At 41.7% G+C, this 26,749-nt stretch overlaps 1 protein-coding gene across 4 annotated transcripts in view; it reads right to left on the reverse strand.

The window, feature by feature from the left end:
- RCE1 (Ras converting CAAX endopeptidase 1) overlaps positions 1-26,749 on the reverse strand; it is a 289,886-nt gene that overhangs the window by 191,485 nt on the left and 71,652 nt on the right. The window lies entirely within an intron of this gene.

Genomic DNA, 26,749 nt, shown 5'->3' on the forward strand with positions numbered 1-26,749 from the left:
AAAGAGATTTGATGACTAACTGAGGGAGAGATGCAGCAGCTGGGGCTGGCTAAAATTTTAATGACTGGAGACATAAGAGAGGTCTTGATGGAGCAATGATTCTTTTGGAAACCTATGGATCTATGAGAGCTACGGAATTGAAATGTTTGTATGAACTGTACCAATGAGAGGACTTGTTTAAATGTCAATGACTGCCTAATAACCCTAGGAGTGGCTCAATTGATTAAATGCTGGAAGTACTGGAAACTACTAAACTGATAGTTGAAACTAGTACTGAGTTTTAAGCTCACTTAAGGACTAAGTATTGCTACAGCTTAGTACTGACTGAAAAGGTTATGAACTATGCTACGAACTAAGCTGCAAATTAAGTGATGAACTCTGCGATTTAACTATGCGATAAGCTCGGAGCGATATCTACTGGAGAGTAACTTTCCTTCCTGTGGTGGATAGCAGCTGATTAGATAATTGGGTTAAGCTAATATAGAGCTGCAAAAGTATAAGGACACTCTTTTTTTTTTTCTTCCCCCCCCCCCCCCGCGTTTTTTTTTTTTTCGTATCCTCCCGCCTCTCTTACGCTATACAGAGACCGGGAAAGAGGGATGAATGGTACGCTTTTCATAGATTCTCTATAGGATTTTCATAGGTGCCCCAGCAATATAAAATACAAAAAAAAAAAAAATCCACCAAGTCGCAGAATTTTCAATTCCATCTAAACTAGGGGGCCTGAGTGGGTTAAGTGACTGGAGACATAAGAGAGGTCTTGATGGAGCAATGATTTTGTCTGAATACTATGAACCCATGAGATCTATGGAATTTAACGGTTTGCATGAACTGTATTAACGAGAGGACCTATTTAAATATCAATGACTGCCTAATAACCCTAGGAGCGGCTCAATTGATTAAACGCTGGAATTACTAAACTGATAGTTGAAACTAGTACTGAGTTTTAAGCTCACTTAAGGACTAAGTATTGATACAGCTTAGTACTGACTGAAAAGGTTATGAACTATGTTACGAACTAAGCTGAAAATTAAATGATGAACTATGCGATAAGCTCGGAGCGATATCTACTGGAGAGTAACTTTCCATTATGTGGATAGCAGCTGATTAGACAATTGGGTCAAGCTGAAATATAGCTGCAAAAGTATAAGGACATTCCCCTTTTTTTTTTTTTGCTATGCGTTTTTTTTTTTTCTTCCCTCTCTCTCTACGTGTCCTCCCGCCCCTCTTACGCTATATAGAGATCGGAAAAAAGGGACGAAGGGTACGTTTTTTTTATAGGTCCTTTACAGGATCTTTACAGGTGCCCTAATAAAAAAAAAAGTAAAAAAAAAAAATCCATCAAGTCGCAGAATTTTCAATTCTTAAAGCAAAAGTGAAGAGAAGTATTCCATCTAAACTAGGGAGCCTGAGAGGTGAAACGGCAGGATATTCTTCTCTCCCTTTACCCCTCCTTTCAAATCAATAAAAGCAAAGATTGGAACCGAGAGGTACTCCCCTCTATACAGGACAACTATTTTGTCAAACAAGATAAGTGAACAAGATACATGATGAGGGGAAGATCACATAAAACAACAGAACCTAAAACCCAGAGGGAGAGTTTAAATACTAGTGTAACTGCTAGTTCAATACAAAAATACTTGACAACTAAAGAGGGTAACCAAAAAAGCCAAGATGTAGAAAAAAAAACATCCTTGCCAACCAAAAACGCAAAAAAGGAAATGGCTAAGTTAAAAGGAGCCCAAGGAGATAAAACAAGAGAAGAAACACAAACAGAGAGAGAGATGGAAACTTACGAGGGGGAAGGGGAAGAACAGCGAAGTATAGCTCAATTGCCCACAAAGATCGAGATGATGGCAATGTTTGAAAGGATGGAAAGTTTAATTAAGAGTGAGATTACAAATGTCCGGATGGATCTGGGCCATTTGCTGCGGAGAGTAGAAGAGGCTGAGGAGAGAACTGAGAAACAAACACAAGAAATCGCAGAATTAAAATCGCAAGTGAAAGCACTGCAAATAAACCAAAGAAATACCTTTTATAAAATGGAAGCACAGGAAAATCAAAATAGACGCCAAAATCTAAGGATAAGAGCCCTCCCAGAGCAAAATGGAGAGAAACTGGAAGAAAAAATAAGGAAATATTTAATCCCCTACTAGGACGAGAAGAGGACGAGGAGTTAAAGATCGATAGAGTACATAGAATCAGAAAGCCTCTAGGAATGAGGGAGGAAACCCCACGAGATGTCATTGTTAAATTCCATCAGTATACAGACAAGGAGAAAATATGGAGGAACCTCAGAGAGAGACACCCGTTGCAATACGAGCAAACAACTTTGCAAGTATTTGCGGACTTGTCAAGTGAAACATTATCCAGAAGAAGACAATTAAAACCATTACTAGAACATTTAAGACAAGCTAATATTAAATATAGTTGGGGGTTCCCTGCAGCATTGATAGTACATAGGGAAAGAAAGACGGTTAGATTGAAATTTCCGGAAGAAGTACAGGACTTTTGTACAGAGTTACAGATTCCAACCATTAGTATACCTAAGCGATCGGAAAGAGAAGAAAGACTAATTGAAGAGGGAATAGGGCAGAGAGCTTAATGTAGGGGGGGGGGGGGGGGGGCTGGTGTAATTTATTACAAAAGAAACGAGATGGGAGAGGTAAAGTAAATAAAAGTTAATGTGGGTATGGGTGGAAACGGGAAGAGCCTCCCTGGACTATCTGCTCCCTCCTCTCCCCCCCCTATGTCTACCGGGCCTTCATGGCCAGGGGGGAGTGGAGGGACACGGAATGCCGGGCTTGGAGCTTCACCCCAAGGGGTGAGGTACATATTCCAGGATGGGGATATATTCTGGATATAGGTACAAGGACCAAAGAGGGGTCTGGGAGGGTTGGGAGGAGGTTGGGAGGGGGGGTGGGAGGGGTGGGGGGAGAAAGAAGACCCGACAGCAGAGAACCTCGTTAAGTGAGAAAAGAGAAAAAAACAGCCTGACTAAAAACTATGTCTATAGTTAATTGTTTGTCATATAACGTTAGGGGGCTAAATGAATCAGCAAAGCGATTTAAAATTTTGAAAGAAATAGAACAATATGAAGCGGGTATAGTGTTCTTACAGGAAACCCATCTATCATACGAAAGCAAGATTAGAATATATTCCCCTAGGTTCCCGGTGTGGTTTTATGGAGATTCTTACTCAAGGAACTCAAAAGGGGTAGCTATCGGTATAGGACGGGAGGTATACTATAAAATAGAAGAAAGATTAGTCGACCCGGAGGGTAGATTCCTCTTTCTGAAGGGGAAACTATGGGGAGTAGACTATACTCTCGCTAACATATACTGCCCAAATAGAAGTCCAACGGTTTTTCTGAAAGGAATATTGGAGAAATTATGGGATTTTAAAAGAGGAAGAGTAATTATAGCCGGAGATATTACTTTTGTATGAATCCGCAAATGGATAGTTCGTCCCATGTGCAGGGGATTGGGAAGGAGCAGAGGAGAATAATAAAACACAGGCTATATCAGTATCACCTTTTGGATGCGTGAAGAACTATGCACCCAAGGATACGAGACTACTCGTTCTATTCCCCTGTACACGGGACGTACACAAGGATCGACTACTGGTTAGTGGAACATAGGGTTCTGGACGAGGTGATATCCACAGATATAGGAATTAGAACATTGTCTGATCATTCTCCAATATGCCTGAAGATCAAAATCCCAGGATTTCAGAAATCTCCTTTTTCCTGGAAATTGAATAGGGAACTGTTGGACGAGAAGGGAGAGGAAATAATTAGAAAGGAATTGGAGTTTTTTTTTACCACTAATTTAAATGAAGAGAATATGGAAAATATTATTTGGGAGACACATAAAGCTTATATAAGAGGGATATATATTTCACTAGGTACAAATAGGAAGAGAGAAGGTATTAAAAAGAGTAGGGAGTTGAGGGAGGAAATCCATGGATTAGAGCAAGAACATAAAAAGGCAAATGGCAGGGAAAGTGGACAGGTAGTGGACCTATTACATAAACTGGCTATGAAAAGAGAGGAACTTGGGGAAATAATGGAACAGGAAATGAGGACGATATATAATAGGATTAATAAAGAGAGATATTATAGCGGCATTAAAAATAAGATCTTAGCAAAGATATTGAGGAAAAAAAGATCGAAGAATTATATAGAGAAAATATTAAATAAAGAGGGAGAGTCGGTCTATAAAACTAAGGAAATAGCAGAAGTTTTTAGAGAATATTATGGGCAGTTATATTCCGTGAGAAAAAAAGAGACAGAAAAACAAGAGATGAAGAGAAGGGGAAAAATCAAAGACTATATATTTCAAGCAAATATCCCTAAAATACCGGGGGAATTGGCGCAAGAATTGGAGAATCCAATCTCAGTCCAAGAAGTAATACAGGCAATAAAAGAGACCAAAGGAGGAAAGAGTCCAGGGCCTGATGGCTATATAATAGAATATCTAAAAAAGTTTGGAGACATACTAGCCCCAATTTTATGTGCATATTATAATGGACTAGGTACAAAATATGGACTGAGCGAGGAGGCCTCCACTGCGACAATCTCCACGATATTGAAAGAGGGAAAAGAGAATACAATATGCTCAAACTATAGACCGATCTCACTACTCAATACGGACGTTAAATTGTTCGCAAAAATATTGGCCGCTAGAATAAAGAAGTTAATGCCTAGCCTAGTCCATGCAGATCAGGTGGGATTTATTGAGGGGCGAGAAGGAAAAGATAATGGAGTAAGGTCAATATTACTGATTCAGAGGATGAAGGAGAGTAGAATCCCCAGTCTACTCCTATCAATAGATGCTGAGAAAGCTTTTGATCGAGTAGACTGGGGATTCATGATGGGTACCCTAAGGGGAATGGGGTTTGGACCCAAAATTTTGAAGTGGATAAAGGCACTATATAATAGCCCCAAGGCAGTGGTAAGAGTTAATGGGGTACTATCAACAGCCTTCAGAATGAACAATGGGACTAGACAGGGGTGCCCGCTGTCCCCCCTATTGTTCGTTCTGGCATTGGAGCCACTCCTGGAGACGATAAGGAGAAACCCAGATATAAAGGGGGTTGAGATAGAGGGGGAAATACATAAGACAGCCGCATTTGCGGATGATATTCTGTTTTATGTATCTAGCCCACGAATCTCCATGCCAAACTTGTTAAAGGCTTTACAGGAATACGGGGAATTATCTAACTTTAAAATTAACCCAAGCAAGTCAGAAATCTTAAACGTAAATATAAATTCGAGAGAAGAACTTGACATTAAGAGAGAATTCCCATTTCTATGGCAAAAAGAAATCAAATATTTAGGGATTAAACTGACTGCATCAATAGAAAAAATATACCAAATAAACTATATCCCCCTTCTAGAAGAATTGAGAGAAGAAATAAGGAGAATGAGAACAAAGCCCCTGTCATGGTTAGGAAGAATTAATGCCTTAAAAATTATTATTCAACCTAAAATCCTTTATAAATTTCAGCTATTACCAATATATATCCCCCCTCTATATTTTAAAATGATAAATTCTTTAATTTCTAAATTTATCTGGCACAACAAGAAACCTAGAACCCCACTGAAGACTTTGCAAAAGGGAAAAGATGAGGGGGGTCTGAATGTCCCAGACTTTAGAAAATATTACGAAGCAGCAGTGTTAACACGGGTGGTGGAATGGGCAAAATTAGAAAGTAAAAAAAGAAGATGGGGAAAAACAGAACACAGTTTATCAGGCACAAATCTAGGTAGAGAAATCTGGACTCCTTTAAAATATAGATCACTAGGGAAGACAACACCTTTGGTCACAAAAAATGTGTTTAGAGTATGGGAGGGAATACACAAACATAACAAGTGGAAATATAATTCCCCTTTAATTTATTTAAAAGATAATGATTTTTTTGCACCTGGTAAAAGTACAATAGGAGGGAAATGGATAAAACACGATAATATGCAATTACGACACATAATTAAAGAGGGGAAATTGAAAACACTAGCAATATTACAGAAAGAAAATGATTGGATGGATTTGAATGAGTGGCGATACCTGCAGCTTAGACATTTCGTCTCAAGACTACCACAACCGCTTAGAGATGGAGAAAATGTGACTGCCTTGGAGCGGATATGTGAGGGGGAAAACCCCAAAAGGCAGGTATTGCCCAGATTTATAAGGTCTTGAGACGGGAATGTGAAGCGGAGGTACCAACTTTCATTAAAAAATGGGAAGAAGAGATAGGAGCACGGGGTGAAAACCAAAATATAGAAAAAATATTGAAGATGGTGCACAGATCCACGGAAAATAGTAAGATGATAGAAATAAATTATAAAATTTTAGTAAGATGGTATAGGACCCCAGATATAATGGCAAAGTACCAGGAGGGACAATCTGGGAAATATTGGAGGAATTGTGGACAAACGGGAAGTTTGGCCCATATATGGTGGGACTGCCCCAAGATTAAAGAATATTGGAGAGAAATAATAAGCTATATAGAAGTAATAGCTAAAATACAGTTACCTGAGAACCCATGGGTATGCCTATTCCATGCAGTAGATACCCCAATTAAGGAGTATAGGAACTCCCTTATAAGCTCATTAATAAACGTGGCAAAAAGTCTGATTCCGAAAAAATGGAAAGAAATAGAAGCACCCAAAGTAAAGGAATGGTTAGGAAAAGTTGAGGAAATGTATAGTATTGAAGGGCTGGGAATGGAGGAAGAAAGAGAAAGAAAGAGATTCCATGTGAAATGGAAATACTGGAAAATCTTTAGACAATCTATGATTGTAAATGAGGTAATGGGTCGGTAGGGGTGGGGAGAGGGGTGGGAGGGAGATATTTTAGAAGAACTCGAGAAGTAAAGAAAGAAAACCAGGATAATGTGAAAAATTGAAGGGCATGAATGTATTGTGGTCCTATGGTTTTCTTTTAATACTTGATTATGTTTTGTACGCAACTTAAATGAAAAATTTAAATAAAAAAAAAAAAAAAAAAAAAGAAGAGCGGGAAATAACTTAGCTTGTATAATTTATGAAGTTGTGATGGTATTTGTACTCCTAGATATTTTATAGAGTGTTGTACCCACTAAAATGGGAATTTGTCGCCAAGAAGAGTACCTACAGGAAGGGAAATGTCTAGGCAATATGATTTTGTTAACTTTAAAATTGCACAGGGTACCAAAAAGTTCTAGTTCCTTTAAAAAAAGCCATTAGTGAATTGGTGATATAAACTAAAAGATCGTCCACAAATAAACAGATGTTATATTGCTTATCGCCAATGTCCACACCCTGAATTGAGTTATTAGCATGTATAGCCACTGCCAAGTGCTCCATTGCAAATATGTAGAGAAGTGGTGAGAGGGGGCATCTTTGACGGGTCCCATTAGAAATTTGAATAGTCCCTGAGAGAAAGCCATTTACCCTAATACGAGCTGTTGGGCAGGAATATAGGGCCATTATTTTATTAATCATGTCCAAAAGGTAAACCTATTTGCTTAAGTGTTGATTTCAAGAATACACAATTTAAACGATCAAACACCTTTTCCACTGAGAGAAAGCATAGAGGGACCTTCTGTGACTGGCATTACGAGATAAGAGATATTTTAATAATATTATCCTGTGCTTCACGGGTAGGAATAAAACCAACTTGATCTAAACTAATGATTGCAAGAATGACCAATTAGAGTCTATCGGCTAATAATTTAGCATAAATTTTCAGATCCATGTTGTTTAAAGAAATAGGACGATAGATTGAGCATTCAATAGGATATTTCTGGTCTTTCTGGATAAGAGTAATGTGGGCTTCATGGGATTGCTGAGGAAAAGAACATGTAGCAGAAATTGAGTTAAAAGTACTATCAAGAATAGGAACTAGAACTTCTTGAAAATGTTTATAAAATATACTTGGGAGACCATCTGGTCCTGCACTCTTACCCGATGGAAATGCCTTTAACGTCTGGTATATTTCCTCTGTCAAGAAACATGATTTTTAAAACAGCTTACCTGTAGAATCCTTTTCTTTCATGTACATTAGGGGACACAGAGCCATAGTACTTACTATGTGGGTTATAGGGCCACTGATAGGTGATGGACACTGGCACGCCCTAAGGCAAGTACAACCTATATAACCCCTCCCACTACTGGGAGTCCTCAGTTTTGTAGCCAAGCAATACAAGTGTATACCAAGAAGGGAGGGACCTCTGTGTCCCCTGAAGTACATCAAAGAAAAGGATTTTACAGGTAAGCCGTTTTAAAAATCCTGTTTTCTTTTCTTACATCAGGGGACACAGAGCCATAGTACTTAATATGTGGGATGTCCCATAGCAATGGCAACTGAAGGGAGGGAGACAACAAAAAACAGGAGGCCAGAGGACTCATACTGCAGCCTGCAGTATACTGTGCCCAAAGGCAATATCCTCATGAACTTTAATATCGATTTGATAAAATCTGATAAACGTATATGAACCGAAGACCAAGTCAAGGCCTTACAGATCTGAGCCATAGAGGCCCGATGAGGCACCACCCAAGAGTCACTAATCGCCCTGGATGAGTGTGCTCTAACATGAGAAGGAAGAATTTTCTTCTTTAAGCTGAAGCTTGAACGATCACTTGACAAATGCATTTGGAAAATAGTGGATTTTGACGCTGCCTGTCAACATTTTGGACCCTCTGGCAGTACAAACAAAACATGTGTTTTGCGAACCTGAGCGGTCAACTTTAAATAGACTCTGATCGCTCTTACTACATCATGGGAATGTAGAGCCTTCTCATCCCTAGATTGAGGCTCTGGGGAGAAAGAAGGAATAATAATATCTTGGTTTAAATGAAAACCTAAATCCTATCCAGATGGTATAGGACACCTGACCTACTTAACAAATTCCACTCAGACGTCTCTAATCAATGCTGGAGGTGCTCCAATGACACAGGGACACTCTTACATATATGGTGGACATGCCCAAAAATCCAGCCCTTTTGGGCCGAGGTTCACAGAATCACCACCATGGTCACTGAGTGCCCAATTGAGTTCACGCCTGCCCGGCTCCTCCTCCACCATTCCCCTAGCCCAATTCACACCTACAAGAAGTCCCTAGGCCTACACATGCTTAATGCGGCAAAGCTATGCATCCCAACCCATTGGGGCTCTGCAAGTGTACCAACCACGCATGAATGGTTCCACAGGGTGGGGAAGATAGCACGTGACTCCCCACACAAGTACGCCCAGATCTGGGATAAGTGGACCCACTTTTGCTCAACAGAAGAGTTTGAAAACTGCATGAGAACGGACCAACCTCACCAGCTAAACTGCTAAGAGCAACCTAGCCTTATCCCCACCTGACCTAACACACGGTCTTGGAACGATTACAGCTCCAAGTAGCCAACATGTTTATAGATAAGAGATTTCGCCACCATAGAGCAAACCTCCTCACATTCCCAACAACTTATCTTTGGCGCGGTGGAGTCCGGAGAGATGACCCCTCCCTCTCAACTATTTCCCCTCCCCTTAACCCTCTCTTATTAACCCATAATTGCCCACCACCCTTTCCCATCCTTCCCCCTCCCAGCCCCACCACCTTTACTCCGATTTATCAGATGCAGACGTTCCAGACCCACAGTCGGCCGACCGGCTCTTCCGGCTTGACACCCATACCCCTTGCCTCTCACGCTGAATGACCAGCCGAGCACATGCCCGCACACAGATGACGCCCTCTACAACCCTAGACAGTAACATGCCAGAATAGGGTGATCCGTTTGAGACAGCTACTCAGACCTTATAGAGGACTACCCCCCAGTCTCGGACGATTCCATTACCACCTAAGGATCTCGGAACACAGGGAACGTTCCTTTCCTTCTTTCTTATAGTTGATATTTCAACCTAAGGATATCAAACTGAGAGCAAGAGTGTTTCCAGATCATAGTAACTTCTGTTATCTGACATTAAGCTGTATGTCATGCACATCACGTATTCTGTGTAACACCAGTTATTTTTTTGAAAATAAAAAAACTTTTATGGAAAAAAAAAAGAAAACCTGTTACCACTTTTGGTTGCAATTCAGGATGAGGACATAAAACCACCTCATCCTTATGCATGATCAAATATGGCTCTACAAGACAGAGTTGCTAGTTCCGATACGCTTCTAGCAAAAGAAATGGCAACCAGAAAGATTATCTTTCTTGTCAAAAGGACCAAAGAAATTTCTCGTAAAGGCTCAAATGGCTGATTCAGCAAAGCCGATAAAAGCAAATTTAAATCCCAAGGATTTAGAGGTGCCTTGATAGGGGGATTAATCCGTGTTACCCCCTGAATAAGCTACGCACCAAGATTGGGAAGCAAGAGACCATTGAAAAGAAACGCTGACAAGGCCTGGATCTGGCCCTTGATGGAAGTCAAGGCCAACTTCATTTAAGATACCAACTGCAGGAAATCAGGGATCCCGTCTATAACATACTTCTTGGGGTGCCAACCCCTGGATCCACACCAAGAAACATATGCCTTCCAGACTCTATAGTAAATGATTCTGGAAGTCGGCTTCCTGGCATTAGTAAAAGTAGAGACTACCTGAAGGAGATCACCCACGATCCTTTATAAAGTGGGATTCAACAGTCAAACCTGTTAAATTTTTCGTCCATTAGGTAGGATGGAATACCGTACCTTGTGCGAGAAGGTCTGGCTATAATGGCAGAGTCCAATGGACTCCTACTGCCAACTTTATGATCTCGGTAAATCAAGATCTTCTGGGGCCTGCTGGGGCCACCAGAATCACCTCCTTTTGTTCCTGCTTGATCTCGCAGAGAAGGCGCGGAAGTAGCAGAACTGGAGGAAACGCATTTATCAGTAAAAACCTGACCCCATGGGAAGACTAATGCGTCTGTTCCACCTGCTAGCGGATTCCTTGTTCCCGACACAAAGTTGTCGACTTTGTTGTTAAATCTGGACGCGAATAGGTCCATGTCCAGAAACCCCCATCTCTGACATACCGCTAGGAAGATGTCGGGGACAAAAGAGACTATTTGACGATAGGCAAGGAATGTTGTGTTCTGCCCAAGCTAAAACATTATTCACCTCTGTTTTGGCTGCACAACTTCTCGTGTCCCCCTGGTGATTGATGAAAGCCACAGCCGTGGCCTTGTCGGACTGAATCCTAACAGGACAGTCCCGTAGTCTGACTGCCCCATATTATAGGGCCAGACGTACTGCCCAAATTTTCCAAAATGTTGATAGTCAGAGTCCTCTAACCTGGACCATCTCCCCTGGACAGAATCTTCTTCCCGGGCTGCTCCCAGCCAAGAAGGCTGGCATCTATTAACACTTTCCAGGATACGGGTAGAAAAGATTTTTCCTTTTTCTGGATAGCAACAACCAATTTAAGCTCTGACTTACGTCGGGAGTCAAGCGTATTTGGAAAAAACCAAGGCCTGAATCCTTTTATTCCAAATCAACAGGATGGTGTTTTGAAGCAGTCTTGAGTGAAAACTGCACGTAAGGGACGGCCTCGAAGGAGGCTGCCATTTCCTCCAACAATCTCATGCCCAGCCCAATGGAAGGATTTTTCTTGTTTTGATAAGTTGAATTAGTCCTACAATGGAACTGATTCTTGTTTGGGGTAAGAATACTTTCTTCTGTACGGTATTTATAACCAGCCCCAAGTACTGTAATCTCCTTGATGGTTTTAAGGAGGATTTTTCTAGGTTGAGTATCCAACCCAGAGATTCTGCGATCAGACTCTGGTTTAGACATAAACTATTAAAGGTAGATAGTCTAAATAGGCTAGGACCGTTATGCCTTGATAGATCTTGAGAATTGCAGGAGACTTCCCCCCCACCCGTGCAAGTGGGGGCGCCCCTTCACGAGGAAGCTTTAGAATTCTGCTTTGTGGGCTTTCTGCCCCAAGATCTCTTCCTAGCCTGGTGCTGCCCTTGGGGACTTCCACTTGTACCTGACGGTTGAGGCCGTCAAGACTGCCTAGAGGCTGATGCCCCTGGAACAGGAGAGGCAGCACGATTAAAGGAGATTTATCTGACCTTCTTCTTTACTGGTAAAAGAGAGCTTTTCCCATTAGAGATCCTTTGGATGTAATTATCCAGATCGTCTCTAAATAGCCGTTCACCGTGAAAGGTAAAACTGGCTAAGAGCTTTTTACACGGTGCTTCGGCTGACCAATTTTTCAGCCACAGAACTCTGCGAGAATGCACTAGTCCAAGCATAAGCCATGAGGCTTAAACGATAGAATCTTTCATAGCATCTACTGTGAAACATAGTGCGTCTGATACACCAGCCCATTGCTGGGCCTGCTGATCAGGCAGAATTTTGATTATCTCCACAAACTGTTCCTTAATGGACTGAGATACACCAATTTCCGCAAGAACCGGCTGCTCTACTGAACTTGCTAAAGACTTATTGCTTTTAGAAAGAAGTTCCAAGTTTTTATCTGTTGGATCCTTTAAGATCAGTGCATTATCCACCAGACATGTGAGATTCTTGCTCACTGAGGAGATTGCAACATCAATTGCTGGAACCCCCCATTTTCTTTCATAAAAATCCTCTTTCAAAGGATAAAGTGTGCAGAATTTCTTAGGAGGATAATATTGTTTATCCGGAAGTTCCCATTGAGAATACATAAGCTTTTTTTTTTTTTTTAGCTATGCATGAATAGGAAAAAACATCCCCAGATGCACCTCAATAAGAGGGTCCTGAGCACTAGATGGCAATCTGCTATGTTTAGCCCCACTATGGAGCGACATCATATCATCAATCTTCTTTCCAAATTAAAAATGGTAGAAGAAAAAACCTCTTGTATGATATATACAGTGACTGAAGTGTTTATGCAACAACAGCTTCCCCTGACAGCTCAATCTGACCAGTCGCATCCCTCTCAGAGGAGGATGACATTCTTTTTGAAATTGATTTAGTTTATTGTGAAAACAACTGACCCCTTTAGAACCCTTAGAGGAGTTCCTGGTCCCATTACCACTCAGCCTGAAGCATAAAGCAAAGGCACTACCAGCAAAAGAATGTAGACTGCTAGGCTATAGTCCAGCGCTAATAGCTGCTATTAATCCTAGCCTGATAAAGTATAATGTGTCAAAAGAGAAAAGCCTTTGTCCTTAACCTGAACAAGCCAATCTCCTGCTCTGTCCCTCCACAGCCAGCAGCAGCTACACACATACAGCGTTTTACACTTCCTCCACATGTGGCCGGCGTCTGAGGAATTACAGACCCCCTCCTTTCCTTTCAAAGGAAAGTGTTTTCCCGCGTGAGCGGCGGCTCAGGCGTCCTGTAAAAACAGCAGACATGGCAGGGGTAATTCCTCCGCTGAGCGGGCACACGTTATATCCCCCTTTTTTTAAAAAAAAGGAAACTACTTTTGGTATATCAATCCCCCGAAGGGGAAAAGTACCAACATTGGGGCCGCGCAAGGAGAACCAGACCCCATTTTCTTACCAGAGGATCTGCTTGTGGCCGGAGGAGAGGAGAAATGAAGGCTACTGCGCCGTTTCCAGCATCAGGCGGTGAGTGCTCAATACAGCCCCCAGTGGTGACACATATGGATGACAGCATTATACATAGAAGGAGAAATTCCTGAGAAAATCTCCCTTACCTATCCTCGCAGCAGGGTTATCCGAGATAAACCCAATCTTCCCACTTCACGGTGGGCTCCGAAATCTTCAGGAATAGGGGAACTACAGGTTACCCACAATCCTGGACCTGCGACAGCACCCTGCCAGTAAAAATGTTATGGCCTTACTACCAAAATCCCAGGATCCCAGGGTCCATCTCTCTAAAAGAAGCGTTCGCCAAGCAAAACCTTGTTTCTTCGGACACGAGGCCGGGGTATCATCCATTTAGCCCATGAAAAGGACATCAGAACGGATCCGGTCAGCATGGCTAGCCCCAGCAGGGAAGCTTCCAGTGGAGCTCAGCACAGCACATCTTTACTCGTGACCAACACCTTAGACACTGGCGAAAAAACGGAGGACGGGGGCGTGGCCAGCGCACGAGCTGAATGGAAGCTCTGTGAGAGAGCTCCGTGACACGAACTGGCATATTAGCGACAATTCACAGCGAATATCGGTAAAAAAGATACGAACAGACGACGGAAGAGTTCCTGAATCCGAAGGTGATGTCGAAAAAGCGGAAAGACAAACGGAAAATTAAAAAACTAACGACATTCTCCTCTCAGTCAGCGGGAGGGAGAAAAAAAGATGGCGCAGATCCTCTCACAGCTGCTGTACCAGCAACGGCCTCCTCAGGGAGAGCGCACTACACTGACATGCCTGATGCTGCTCTAGAAGAATCAACTCACAAAACACATCTGGAATCTCCTCATGAGGAAGATTGCCTCAGCCCTACATGTCGCAGCCCTGGTAAAACTCGTATCAAACTGAATTTCACAGGCCAGGAGGTAAGCCATAAAATACCTCATATTAGTCAAGATAACACAGTCATAACTCCTATAGCTTCGCCTATAGCCGCATTCCCCACTAATAACCAGCCTATTCTGGACACCCAATTAAAAGAAATGCTATTAACTTTACATACTTCGCTTCATACGGATATTTTACAACTCACAAATCAATTCTTCAAAGCAGTGAACTCCTTAGGTGAAAGAGTACACACTATTGAGAACTCTATGGGAGACATGACCAATACTATTAATGACTTAATAGATGCTCATGAAGAAAATAAAGCTGAAAAAAAGTGGCTTAAATTTAAAATCGCAGATTTAGAAGACCGCTCAAGGAAGAACAATCTCAAAATCAGGGGTATCCCTGAAAATATACAGCAGTCTGATCTTAAAAAATATGCCACTGACTTATTCTCCAACTTGCTGCCAGCTATACCAGCCTTAGAGCTCACAATTGATCGTATCCATCGGATTCCGAAACCGTCATTTCTCCCTCCACAGATACCACGTGATGTACTACTTAGAGTACGCTTCTACCATGTTAAAGAACAAATCCTATATAAAGTGTGACATCTAGGACAACTTCCACAACCATATAATACAATCCAGATTTATGCTGACTTGTCTAAACATACTCTAGATATGAGAAGACAACTTTCCACGATTACAAAAGCTCTGCGTAATCATAAAATTGAATACCGTTGGAAACAATCATCTAAACTACTGATACAGAAGAACGACACCTACCATACAATCACTTCTGTGGAACAAGGCATTAAGTTACTTCACGCATGGGGTATTATCCCCGAACCAACTCCACCTATCGGAGCTAAGAAGAATCCGGAGAAACTTACGCCACAATGGCATTAGCTTTCATTGACTAGATCCGGTCAAAATACAATCCTATCTATAGGAAACTGATATATCAGCTTGCCCGCCGTGCCGTGCGATACTAAATCTTTGGAACAGCTGACCTTTGAACTAATTCCCCATTCTAATGTTGCAGTATGCATTGAAATGTTTACCACTGCAAGTTAAGTTTAATGTTTGGTTATATTTTTGTTTGTGCTTTTACTTTTATTTTTTTCTTCACAGTATCCTCTACACAACTCATAGCATTCAAAGGGACAGGTATGTTGTGAACCTACAAAATTTGAATCAAAACTTTTCAGTCACTAAATTTTTGGACATTCATAGTCATTTCAGACTACAGATTGTTCACATGGAAGTAGAATTTAAAGCTATTATCAGGCTAGTATGTACTTACTTTTTCCATCTTATTAATATCCTTTTATGAGTATAAAGTTAATATCTTTAAATACTAATGGTCTTAACCATCCAGCAAAAAGAGCGTTGATGTGGCAAATGGCTAACACCCAGCGATGTCAAATATTGTGTATACAAGAAACCCATTTCAAAACAGGCGCTATTCCCACTTGCACCCATAAGAACTTTCCTCACATATTTACAGCCTCAGGCCAACAGAAAAAAAAGAGGAGTACTTATTGCCATACATCATTCAGTTAATTTTCAATTACATGAATCTATTGTAGATACCAATGGACGATACCTCATATTAATATGTACCATTGATAATACACTTACTACATTGGTAAATGTGTATGCGCCTAATAAAAGGCAATCCCATTTTCTGAATGGCCTGATGAGAAAAATAGGTAAATGCCGAAAAGGTGCCTTAATAATTTGTGGAGACTTCAACACATAACATGAACAAGAACTAGACACTTCTAATCCCAAAACCAGAACCAACTATGCACTTAAAATTTTTTTGAATAAAAAGGATCTCTATGATGTATGGAGATGCCATCATCCTGGAGATCGTGAATACACATATCATTCCCTGGTACATAATACCTATACTCGTATCGATTATATTTTTACGGATAAGTGGTTATTGCAGTGGGTGAGGGAGTCTGACATTGCACCCATCACTTGGACTGATCATGCCCCAATTAGTATGACTATTCTACCTAAACACTCTCAAACGACTCATTTTCTATGGAGAACAAATGCATATCTTATCAAAATGCCTACCTATGCTACAGCTATACAAAACCAGATAACTGAATTCTTTAAATATAATGTGGGATCGTTGTCAGACTCCGCCAACCTATGGGGTGCTCATAAAGCATTTAGTAGGGGAATCCTAATGCAACTGAATGCTCAATTCAGGAAAAATAAAACAAAACTAATTGAGAAACTTACTGCTGACATTAAAACATTAGATTCCCAAAACCAATGTCACCCATCACAACAACTGAAAACTAAACTACAAATATTATGACAGGAACTCAGAACGACTTTATTGGATACATTTGAAAAACATACTAGAAAACTTAAAGCTAAATATTACCATACTAGCAACAAAGCAGGAAAAAACATGGCACTTCGGATCAAAGGCAGATATTCCAAATCAGAGATTCCATATCTATACCACCCTATTACTAGAGAAAAATTGCAAGACCCCCAAGACATAGCGAATGCATTTAGCTGTTATTATAGCTCCCTTTACAATCTTAAAGATGATTCTTAAACTCCCACACCTACCCCAAAGATAATAAGTGATTTCTTAGAAACTATTAGTCTCCCATCATTAACTACTGATCAAATCTCTGATCTTAACGTCCCATTTTCAGTGGAAGAAATTGCTAGAACTATAGACTCCCTGCCCAACAATAAATCTCCGGCCCCAGATGGAATAATAGGAGAATACTATAAATTACTTCGAGATATACTGGCTCCCCACTTATGCTCACTTTTTAACGAAGCGGCATCCAAATCAGAATTTCCGGCCGAGATGCTTCAGGCCTTGATCATAACACTGCCGAAACCAGGCAAAGATCCCAACGCTCCCCAAAATTTCAGACCGATTTCATTATTGAACATTGACATCAAAATATACGCCAAAGCAATAGCGAATCGACTGATGAACTACATACCAGACCTCATTCACAAAGATCAATCTGGCTTTACTAAAGGTCGACAATCTTCAGATGCAACAAGACGTCTGATTGATATTATACACTTCACTGAGAGACATCAAACGCCTTCTCTGCTCCTTTCTTTGGATGCAGAGAAGGCGTTTGATAGGGTCCATTGGGGCTATTTACAGTCAGTGCTTTTAAAATTCGGCTTTCATGGAAATATTTTATCGGCAATTTTTGCACTGTATAAGGGCCCCTCAGCGAGAGTATACACAAATGATATGTTGTCTAGGCCCTTTGGCATCTCGAATGGAACACGACAAGGTTGCCCCTTATCTCCTTTAATATTTAATTTAGCCATCGAACCTCTAGCAGAATGTATACGATCTGACACAAAACTATCTGGTATAAAAATTGGGCAAATAGATAATAAAATAAGTCTGTTCGCAGATGACATAGTGCTTATAGTGTCTGATCCTATTTCATCTCTCCCGAATCTCCAAAATATACTAACGACATTTGGAGCAGCATCATATTATAAAATCAATGAAACCAAGTCCCATATTTTAGACCTAGGATTAGATAACACAACCAGGCAGTTATTGTCTAATAAATACCCCTACCACTGGAAAGACGAGGGGATTTCTTACTTAGGAATCACTCTCACTAACAAAACAAAACAGTTATTTAAAACAAACTTTTTACCATTTAAGAAACATTTTGAAACAGATCTGACAACACTTAGTAAATTCGAATTTACATGGGCTGGTCGCCTGGCAGCTTTCAAAATGATGACCTTACCAAAATTATTATATCAACTCAGGTTCCTTCCAATATGTATCCCTAAATACTACTTTAAATCCTTACAAAGCAGTTTGGGAAAATATCTATGGAATGGCAAAAAATCCCGTTGCGCATACCATATACTAATTAAACATAGAAATATAGGTGGTGCGACCGTACCTGATCTACAGGATTATTATGACGCAACTCTTTTGACCCAATTGCAAGAATGGTTCTTGCCTACTCCTAAAACTTTATGGGGACAAAATGAGAAAGACATCACACGACAGCCTAATATGCAATTCTGGTTACTTAGTAGGAAAATTAAGTCCACAATTACAGCTCAATACCCACCAACGGTGAAAGCGACGCTACACTCTTGGCAGAGAATCATCACATACAAATGGGATAAAACTCCAATCACGGTGTTAAACCCTCCTCTAACAATCATACCAACATTAATTCCTGGCATACAAATACACGACTGGAATTTGGGTCGGGATATCAAACTTGGTTCCTTCTTCCAACAGGGCTCATTAAAAAGTATTTTTCTCAGTTAAGTAATGAATTACAGCCTCCGAATTCTGAGCGATCTACATATATTCAAATAGAAAAGTGTCTGCTACACAATCCACAACTCAGAGCTTCAATCCTGGTTAAAATATGGTCTTTCCTCAATAACCATGCCACCTCACAGAAAGGAGTAGCTACAATATACCCAACTCTAGGAGAAAAAAAAACCCAGCAAACTACCTTCCTTCCTTAAATGGGAACAAGATTTGGGGCAAGACATTTCAATTAAACAATGGATGGCTTCCCTACGAAGCATATATAGGGCCACTGCATGTGTTACACTATGGGAATTGGCACAAAAAATTGTTCAAAGACAATACCTGACTCCACATATCCTAGCAAAATTCAAGGGGAACTCTTCACCTAATTGCTGGAGAAATTGTACCCAATTGGGGACCCCATTTCATATTATGTGGGACTGCCCAAGCTTACATAACTACTGGCAGGCAATCTCCCATTTACTCACTTCCGTAACAGGTATTGTCCTTCAACTTTCACCAGAACTAGCCATTCTGAATATGAATTTACATACGATTACCAAACAATATCGTAAAGTAGTAACACATATACTTTTAGCTGCGAGACTATCCATGACTTGAAAATGGAAAACTGACTCTCTTCCTACTATGACAGAAGTTATAGAATTAACCCAACTCCAACACTCCTACAAATTGTTATTTCCTAATGACAAATCCCTATATATTAAGGAACAACAACTATGGGAACCTTGGAGTACATGGTACAAAAATTATACTTCCACAGTTTAGATAATGCTGATTCTTTAATCATATAGAAGAAATAACTCCTGTGCGTTTTAATATTTTTTGGATGGCTTTAAAAATAATTTCATAGCAAAGTGACAAATATATCACATCTGTTTATCTGAATTGAGCTGCGGAGTAAGAATAGATCTTTATTTTCCTTCATAAAAGATAACTACTGTGTTTGAATTTCCTTTAGGATGTTGGCCTAGGTACTCCAAGACACAGATAGATCCCTGTGAGGGGTGTCTTGGGGTCCAGAAGTGGCCATTATCCATATCGCTATTTATGAATCTTACAATAATTATATTACGGACTTTATTATACAGGTTCTAAGAGACTTACTCTTGTTCGAGTCCCTTTATGACTATGAATATTAGATACTTGGGAATACTACTTTATTCTTTATTGTGGACTATTTGTTACTATGCTATATTGTGCTGAGAAAACCCTGTCACTACATTATACTGTGTTATGTTATTTTATTACTATATATTATTATTATTTTTTTTTTGTAACCCTTGTTTTAACTAACTCTGCTAAAAATCTCAATAAAAACATTTGAAAAGAAAAAACGGAGGACTCCCAGTAGTGGGAGGGGTTATATAGGGAGTACACTTCTTGCCTTAGGGCGTGCCAGTGTCCATCACCTATCAGTGGCCCTATAACCCACATAGTAGGTACTATGGCTCTGTGTCCCCTGATGTCAGAAAAGAAAAGAAGTATTCAATTAATCAATAGTCAATTGATCTATCTTAGGGAGGGGCTGTAGATTAGATATAGTGAATACGTTTTTCACATCCCTGCTTATAAGCAGGGGCCGTGTGGGAATTAGGAATGTTGTACAGAGTCACATAATACTCCTAGAACGTCTGTGCAATGTCTTCAGATGAATGTACCAGCAAAGTAATTTTGGAATATATGTACATCCCAATTTTGTACAAATAGACTTTGCTAATGACCTGCCTAACTTATTACCCGATTCATACATAATTCTACGTGTGCAGTCTCTGTGATGAAAATACGTTTGCTGCTGCTACTAAATGTCTTAGGCCTGGTTCACACCTATGCATTTTTTGGTACTGTTTGCAGAAACGCCCTACAGTTCATTTAACATGGTTTCCTATGGGACACGTTCACATATATGATTTTTTCAGCCGCTGCGTATTTGGAAAGGGTCAAGGACTTTTTTCAAACACAAAATTGTGCTTTTTTTGGTTCAATACATTTTAATGGAGAAGCTGCAGAAAAACATGTAGTGTGTTGTTGCCGCAATTTGCGTTTTTAATCTGCCCAAGAACAAATTGGCCAAACGAAAGCATAAAAAAATGCAAAACGCAAATAGCAGCAAAATCACATGTGCAAAAACGACAGCAAAAAGCACTGCAGAAACAGATCAAAAGTAAACTGCATAGGTATGAACCGAGTCTTATGTTGGCCATACATGTATCGATTTTCAGAAGAGAATATTCATACGAAATATCTTAGTACATTTGCTGAATGAAAAAATTTCGTTTGAAAATTTCTCTTGTGTTTTAACATTCAGTTTTAAATTATAATTTCTGAACAAAAACCGCATACACTGTCTGAAAATTCCTTTGACCAAGAAGTTTTCTATTCTACGCTTTCAAATTTTGCCGTCACTGTGGTCAAAAACAAATCTTGATTTGACCCCACCAACGATTAGAAAATCGAGCGAAGGTTCTTAAAATTCGATTTTTTTTAACCACTTGCTTAATGGGCACTGTACCCAAATGAAATTTTTATAATTGTTTTCACAAAAATAGAGCTTTCTTTTAGTGGTATTAAATCAAAGCTGGGGTTTTTATTTTATTTTTTTTAAAAATCATGCTTCATAGTTTGTTATAAAATGTTGCAAACTGGTAATTTTCCTCCTTTATTGATATGCGCTGATGAAGCGGCACTGGTGGGCACTGATAGGCACAGATAAGGCGGAACTGATGGCCACTGATAAGATGGCACTGATGGCCACTGATAAGATGGCACTGATAGGTGTTACTGATAGGTGGCACTGATAGGTGGCCATGGTGGGCACTGATAGGTGGCACTGGCAGGTGGCACAGATGAGCTGGCGGCAGCTCTCCTTGATCGGGACCGAAGTCCCTCTGTTGTGAAAATTTTTATTCATTTGTGTTGTTAGATGTCCCTCGGTAACAGTTTTGCTGTAATATGCTCATGCAAGCGTATTCGCACATACAGACAGTTGGTGGAAGACCATTGGCTGCGGAAACCTTCCCGTGGACACAGCAGATCCGTTTGCTCTTTTAAGGATGTTTGTTCATGTCTAACCAAGGGACTGGCCACTTCATGGCAACTGCATTTACACCTAGTAAGCAGATCTGCGTACATGGGAACCATATCATAACCATACAGCATTATGGCCCACTGAGCCATGATAGAGTATGGTTCGCTTTATTGGTAGCAGTGGGAGTGTGCACACGATCGTGTTCAGAGCCATGTAGTGAGTGTTCAAATTAGGAGATACTTTTGTCTCACGGGATGCGTGCCGCATGGCTCTGCACACGACCATCTGCACACGACCATCTGCACATGTCACTACTGTAATTCTATTTGAATGTATACATGTGTGTGATTGGTTCTTTTGAAACAATACAAGTGTCTGGCTGATTCTAAAGCCACCACCTTCCTTTGTTTATTCATGGTGACAGTATAAATAAAAGCAGTAGAGCATTCAATGGCAGGATTCTGCTAAGCTCAACGTGATACCAGCATCTGTGTCTGTGTTACTTGGAGATATACAAGCGTGCTTTCCCGGCATTATACAAGAGAGCTTTCTTTGTGCTTTTAAGCACAAAGAAATTATTTGCTTATAGGAGAGGCTTAAAATCTCCTTTACCCCGGGCACATGCGCAGACGCCAGGAAGATGGCAGCTTGATCTCCTAGCTCCGCGCTGTGAGAACGCTACCACTCGGTAAATCAGACACAGCCCGGAGTTAATCGCCACCACACCTAGCCCACCTGCTGCTGACGCTATCGGGCAACCGGCGGGTATGTATAATATGCCCCGGAGCCGTCCCCACAACAGATTGCAGCAGAAATCCTCACCGGCCCGGAGGAAGGGGAAGGGCAAAATGGCGCCTGAACCACCGGAGCCAGACGACGCCACAAAGCACTCAGACGATAGCCTGTCGCACTTCCCCTCTAACCTGGCAAGTCCTGTGGACACTGGCTCTGATGCTCTTAAGGGTCTTAAAGAGCTAGGACACCACACTAATCAGTTGGAGCAGAGGATGGATTTAACAACCACAGTACTGGAGGGGCATGAGGAGGAGGTGGAGAAATTGAATGCTGAACTTGTTAAGCTCCAGGACAAGCTCGAGGACTCTGAAAATAGGGCCCATAGGGTAATCTAAGTATACGTGGCCTCCCGGAGGCCATTACAGACCTCCAGGGGACAGCTACAGCTTTTTTTCAGAAGCTTGCACCCGATATCCCAGCGGAACATCTAGAATTCAATCGTATACACAGGTCTCTCACCCCCAAGCCCACCGAGGGACCTCCCAGGGACGTGATCATAAAATTAAATTTCTACAGAACCAAGGAGTGGCTTCTCCAAGCGGCCAGAGATTTACCAGGAATCTCATTCCAAGGAAACCCCCTCCAACTGTTTGCAGATCCTTCCCCAGTCACTATAGCTAAAAGGAGGAACATGAAGCCTTATATGCAAATCTTGCAAGCCAGAAACATCAGCTACCAGTGGGGGTTCCCCTTTAAACTTTCCTTTTACCACCTAGGACATCAGTTCCATGCTTTATCTTTGCCAGACCTCCGACGGCAATTTCAAGAGCTACAGTTTGACCTCCCGCCTTCCCAACCAGAGTCTTCCACAGCCCGTCCGGGTCCCTCCTGAGCTCCTACTAGATCCTCACAGTTGTCTCAGCATGGATCACAAGCCCTCCGCTCTCTTCAGGCCCAGCGATTCCAAGATGCTTCTACAGGTGGCCATTGATAGAATTCTTTCCAGACTTTGTGCAGCTGGCCAGCTCATGGACCTCGAGCCGGATGCAATCTGTGGTGCCTGACAGACTGGGCGAATCGCCCCTACACCCTACCCGAGAATCTGGCATGAAGAAGACTTGTTTTTCCAACATCAAACCTGCGATGGACCGTGCAGGGACACAATCCCAGACTGTAGATGCCCAGTTTAAGTGCTGGTGGTAGTAGATTAAGGAGCCACCCTAATCTCCCCCCCCCCCCCCCCCCACTCGCCTACTACATCATTTTTTAATTTTACATTTTTTTTTCTTCCCCCCCCCCCCCCCCACTACATCATTTTTAAATTTTGAATTTTTTTCTCCCCCCCTACTCCCTATTGTGAGGGTCTCCGCCTATAGCGGTAATGGACAAACCTTTATATTGACACCCCCTTTTTTTTTTTTTTTTGCCCCTTGAGGGTTAGGTCTGATGCAAGCACCAATGTAAGGCGTTTGATTCACTATCGTCTGCCTAGCAATTACAGACCCGTGGGCCTCTTACTACGCCATTGGGGAAAAAAAAGGTTTTTGATTACACAGTCTGGGCTTGGACCCTGATCGTTTGACCCTGATGGGGTGTTTTGGGGAGCGGACTTGAGTCCGCCCCGTAGTTTACAGTTGTAATTGATTGTGTGTCTACTCCAGGTCGCACCAAGTTCATATTATTGGTGTGCCGAGGTCCTCCACACATAATAGTTTGTTTCTTATGCCATTGTTGACTTGTTCTTTGATATTCACGATTTTATGCCATTGTTGACATGTTCTCTAATACTCATAATTACTGTTAAAGTTATGCCGAGTGGTTTCCAATGGACCACTGCTCTCCCATGTGTTGGTACTTGGCCCAGACTACAGTTCGAGCCAACGCAGGACCACTCTATGAAAATTATTTGTGTACAGCATTGCCAGATTACACTACCAATTCCTTTCCTATCCCTCTCTTTAACTCTTCTGACCTTCCCCATCTCCTCTGGGTTCGCGGGGTGTGCATTCTGGTTCCAGGTAAGCGGCCACCCGCTAATACCATAATGACAATTAATTGGTTGTCCCTGAATGTACAGGGCACGAACTCCCCTCATAAGAGGGTGAAGGTCTTTAAGTACCTACGAAAACAACGGATTGACATTGCATGCTTACAGGAGACTCATTTTTCTGAGGCTTCCCATCCCAAATATTTTGGCACTCAGTTTCCTCAGGTGTTTTTGGCAAATGCCCCAACTAAGCAAAAGGGAGTGCTCGTGGTGTTCCGCAAATCAGTTCCATTTAGTTGCACTAAACAGATTGCAGATCCTGATGGCAGATATTTACTGCTGCAAGGCACCATTTACGACACGGAGGTCACCATAATGACGTACTATGCCCCTAATGTAAACCCGGGACCCTATTTGACCCATGTCTGCGCCCTGTTGACATCCCATTGCAAGGGCACCCTCCTCCTTGTGGGCGACTCTAATTTCGTTTTAAACCCTATACTGGACAAACCCCCGTCAGAGAAGAGCAGCCCGTCGAAGTACGCTAGAATTTATTCATTCCTTACAAACACACAATCTAGTTGACCTGCGGACGGAATGTCACCTTCAGGGCAGGGATTATACCCATTATTCCCACCCCCACCATGTTCATTCCAGGATAGACCACGTTTATGCTCAGACACCACCTTCCTTTAGTGGTATCTGCTTCAATCTTGGCTGTCCCGTGGTTGGACCATGATCCGATGTTGGTGGTCTGCCACTCCATCCTAGATAGACCCCAGTTTTCCCCCTGGGTGATGAATGATTCGCTTTCTCATGCAGGGGTAATGGAGGAAATCGTTAAAGCTTCAGAAGACTACTTTCGCGACAATCTGGGCTCGGTGACGTCGCCAGTGACCCTCTGGGAGGCCTATAAAGAGGTGCTACGTGGTCGGATTATTCGTCTAGCGTCGGCCGTAAAAGGTTGAGAGAAGCAAAGATCTTGAGTGCCGACTGGCGACGTTATCTGAGACGTTTAAACAATTTCCCACCCCAGGTAACCGTAAATTATTAGAGCAAGCCCGCTCGGAGCTTGACCTGTGTCTCACTGAGGGGGCGGAGCGTGTTTTACGCTGGTCCCGTCAGAGATGGTATGCGAGGGCAAATAAGCCGACTCAAATGTTAGCCAACAGACTTCGAACCTTTGCCCCTAAACTAAACCCTATAACCCTGCGAGACCGACATAACGTTCTATGGGGTAATCCAAAACATGTACTGGAGGAATTTGGGTTTCACCTTGCGAAACTAAACATGGCTCCAGAAAGGGATGCTGCTCAGAGCATGGCAGACTTGCTTGGTCGCCTTTCGCTCCCATCCTTGACAGGGGTGCATGTCACCCTCATGGATCGGGACATCCAAATTTCAGAAGTTTTACAAGTGATAAAGGAACTTAAGGTGGGAAAGTGGCCTGGGCCTGATAGTTACATGGCGCTTTATTACAGAAAGTTGGCACCAGTGGTAGCGCCTCACTTAATAGCCATGTACAATTCGGTAAAAAACGGTTATCCCTTCACCCCAGATCTCCTAACAGCAAATGTAGTGATGATTCCAAAGCCGGACTGCGACCACTCTTCTTGGGCCAATTTCAGACCTATCTCGCTCATTAATGTTGATATGAAAATCCTGACAAAAATGTTGGCGACCCGCCTAAACTCTTTTCTCCCTCATTTGATAAAAAAAGATCAGGTCGGCTTTGTACCCCAGAGACAGGCGGGAATGCCATATGACGTATAGTGCAACTCCAGCATATAGACCATACTCGCTCTCTTGAATCTATGCTCCTATCCCTTGATGTAAATAAGGCCTTTGATACCTTATCTTGGCCTTACCTCATGTCTGTTCTTCGGCATTATGGCTTCGGGACCTCATTTATGACATGGATGTCAGCTCTATACGATTCCCCTCGGGCAAAAATTAAATATTATGGATTTGAATCTCCCATTTTTGATATCCGGAGGGGAACCCACCAGGTGTGTCCACTTTCGCCCCATCTTTTTGTTTTGGCATTGGAACCCCTGGAGGTAGCGGGTTGCCCCCATAAAATTTCGTTATTTGCTGATGACATTCTTCTTATTGTCACCTCCCCTAGAACCTCCCTACCAAACCTGCAAGCACTATTGCAGACCTTTGCATCTTTCTCGGGACTCCGGATCAACCCAAAGTCAAAGGAGCTGTCGACTAACCTTTCTCCGGGAATTACTGAGGGACTTGCAATCGGCTTTTCCTTATCAATGGGCTTCTT

The sequence above is a fragment of the Lithobates pipiens genome, unplaced genomic scaffold, assembly GCF_037356315.1.
Source record: "Lithobates pipiens isolate NorthernLeopardFrog02 unplaced genomic scaffold, aLitPip1_a1.2 Scaffold_10, whole genome shotgun sequence".
NCBI lineage: Eukaryota > Metazoa > Chordata > Amphibia > Anura > Ranidae > Lithobates > Lithobates pipiens.